The sequence below is a fragment of the Hyperolius riggenbachi genome, chromosome 4 (assembly GCF_040937935.1).
Source record: "Hyperolius riggenbachi isolate aHypRig1 chromosome 4, aHypRig1.pri, whole genome shotgun sequence".
Taxonomy (NCBI): Eukaryota; Metazoa; Chordata; class Amphibia; order Anura; family Hyperoliidae; genus Hyperolius; species Hyperolius riggenbachi.
The window spans coordinates 220,376,704-220,380,350 of NC_090649.1; positions in this window are offsets into that span (position 1 = coordinate 220,376,704).

Consider the following 3,647-nt stretch of genomic DNA (forward strand, 5'->3'; position numbering starts at 1 on the left):
AGCTACAGAGGATGCGCAACTGACAAGCTACAGAGGATGCGCAACTGACAAGCTACAGAGGATGAGCAACTGACAAGCTACAGAGGATACACAACAAAAAAGCTACAGAGGATTGCTCATGCTGAGCTCATGTTAAGTAAATGAAGCACACAGTGCTCTGCTTATGCCAGGGACATTCGGAGTGCAGGGACACAGAGGATCTGTCTGCCTTACATTCTGTTCTGGTGGGCGGCAGCATGCTGGTAAGCCTTTATCTAATGGGCATTACTGTAATCAGCTGCACACAATACGGGACACAGGGCACATAGCGGGGGCCATTACTGCTCAGCCTAAATACATATATTGCAGTGGCTGGTAGACTCAGGGGTGGCACAATCACATCAGTATCTGGTACAGCACATTATGCAGGGGGGAGGGGGACACACAGAGGTCTCCCATGCCATCAATATATGTCATGGCTAACAACACAAGATGGGCCAACATCACTCCGCACATGGGGGGTACACAGAGGTCTGCCATGCATACTGCTCCGCTCTGGATGGGGAGGGGGGGGGATCTTTCCTCGCACAGCCACAACTATACATGCATTTCTGTGCATTGTCTGCTGAATTGAAGCAAGTGAGTGTGCAGAATGTGGCACACATACCATTACATGTATAGATCTGCTTACAGTATACAGTAAGGTTCTGTTCACAGCGTGTCTTTGTAGCATAACAGCCGAGGTTTGCCACACTGCAATGCACCACCTATGCAATGTTCACAATGCAGCAGGTGCGTTGCAGTGTAATGGTGTCCACATAGATGCCCCTGAATTTTATAGTCTCTGCTACCAATGAGGTCTAAAGCAGAAGAGACCCGAGCCTCAATGTACTGCAGTGACACCCAGATGCCCTGTGGCCAGTGCAATAGTCCTCTCCTGGGCTGACAATGCTTTAGCTGTAACTGGCAAAGCACAACAGTGCCTCTACTTTATGAGAAAACTAAGGAGCGCTAACCTTCCACAGAAGCTGCTGGTTAATTTCTACAGATGCACTATAGAAAGCGGTCTGACCAACTGCATGCCGGCCTGGTACAACAGCTGCACCAAGGCTGCCAGAGAAGCCCTGCAGCGAGCTGTAATACCAGCAGAAGTCATTATCAGCACTGAATTACCATCACTGGAACTCTTGTGCAGTAAAACCCCCATTATCCAGCACTGACGGGGATTGGCAAATGCTGGATAAGTGTAGTTTCTGGTTGCTTGAGAGTCAATGTCAAAAATAGGCACAGCTAAAAAAAAAAAACAGTACTATACCCCAGACTATATACCAAACTCAGTATTAATGTTGAAATACAGTAATTTAAAACAAATTAAGAAAAGAGACAGACTTAAAGGATAACTGAAGTGAGAGTGACATGGAGGCTGCCATATTTATTTCCTTTTAAGCAATTTGCCTGGCTGCCCTGCTGATCCTCTGCCCCTAATACTTTTAGCCATAGCTCCTGAACAAGCATGCAGCAGATCAGGTGTTTCTGACATTGTTGTCAGATCTGACAAGATAAGCTGCATGCTTGTTTCTGGTGTGATTCAGTCACTACTACAGCCAAATAGAACAGGAGCACTGCCAGGCAACTGGTATTGTTCAAAAGGAAATAAATATGGCAGCCTCTATTTACCTCTCACTTCAGTTGCCCTTTAATGTAACATAGGATTATTACTGCATAAAGAAGTGTAAAACTAGATTTATGTATCCTGCAAGGTCAGAATTTTTCCTTCTGGATGCTGAGACTTCTGGATAACTGTATAAGACTCGCTGTATGAGAAGGGCCAAAATCATTATCAAGGACAACGCTCACCCCGGAAATGCCTTGTATGAGCGCCTTCCATCAGGTAGACGTTTGGATCAATCTGCATACACACAAACAGACTGAAAACCAGCTTTTTCCCATCTGCCATACACTTGTGTAACTCTGAATGCTCCCTGAAATAATTAACTGTGTAAAAATTGTTTAATATTTGAAATATCTGGCATAGTTGTATAATTCCTCCTTCTTGACCCTTGTTACTATCACTATGTGATTTGTTTTTTAAGCTTAAAGGAAAACTGTAATGAGAGGGATATAGAGGATACCATATTTATCTCCTTTTAAACAATACCAGTTGCCCGGCTATCCTTCTGATCTATTGGGCTATAATAGTGTCTTAATCACACCGGAAACAAGCATGCAGCTTATCTTGTCAGATCTGACAATAATGTCAGAAACACCTGATCTGCTGCATGCTTTTTCAGGGGCTATGGCTAAAAGTATTAGAGGCAGAGTATCAGCAGGATAGCCAGGCAACTGGTATTGTTTAAAGTACATAAATATGGCAGCCTCCACATCTCTCTTTCTTCAGTTGGCCTTTAAGCACTCTCCATTAACGGGCGCTCCCTGTATAATTAGACCAATAGGCTTCCTGTCACGTGACAAATAGCCTATTGGGTCAATCAAAGTGCTGGGATCTCATCCTGTGAAGCCAGGGGCTCAGGGCGGGTTTAGTGGCGCTCCCGTTAAGCTAATGGAATATGCGTAAGTTAGCAATAATGCAGCATAGAGTGCGCTGTAGACGTTTACCTCTCGCTCCTGTCATTTAGCTGCGCTGCTTTAGCATTGGCAACAGATAAACAGACATTGGCAGACAAAACCAAGAACAATAGTCAAGTAGTGTAGGTGGCAAACATTTACAGCATGAGGATAATAATACACCTGGGCAGGCGATGTTGCGCTACAGAGATGCTAGGAGGGTGCTGCACCCCTGAGGTGTTTGGAGGACCGGAGCGGGCGCAGGGGAGTCTCCGCTATCTGAGGGGTAGGATTACAGCAGGGGAGGGATAGAGTTCAGCAGGAGGGCTGGCTCAGCAGGGGAGGGATAGAGTTCAGCAGGAGGAACGCCTGAAGGTGCTCCTAAGCCTGTTTGTTTTAGAGGAGATGGTCCTATAAAGGCGGCCCAATGGGAGGAGCTCAAAGAAGCGGTTGCCTGGGTAGGAGGGGTCACGCGAGATCTTGGTGGTGCTAGACCTCATTCTCGCCGTGTGGAGATCGGGAGGTGGCAGGGATGATCCAATGATCTTTTCCACAGCACTAATCAGAGTTTGTAGTTTGTACCTGTCGCTGGGAGAGATGGCCCAAACTGTTCACCGGTGGACAGTTCCTGGTGAACTTGGGCTGTTGACTGTAAAACAGAGACACAGAGAGAGGGAAATCTCCTGTCCTCAGTTCAGTCTGGATGAATGGGAGCTTCTAATATCCCCACATCTGCAGCTCACAGCAGGTATATAACAATGCTATATAGAAATTTCCTGGAGTCTCACATTCTTATTTTCACTTTAAGGGGTTGTATCCTGACTTTGAATTATGCACAGCAGTGAAATAAGAGTGATGTAACCCCCCTAGCAGTAATCCCAACCGATGCTCGGGCTCTGCTTTGTGAGTTGAGAGCGGTAAACCCGAGCTCAGGTCAGGCTGGCAAAAACCGCTGCATGCACAGTGTTCATGGGTCCTGTGCCCGATCAGCGCTGCACAGCAGTACCCAGGCTTCTCACCCTGGCTGTCTCCCTTCTCTCTTGTCTGTCTTTGGGCGCCGGGATCCCCATGTCCCTACTATTGTTCTGGGGACCCACCGGCAA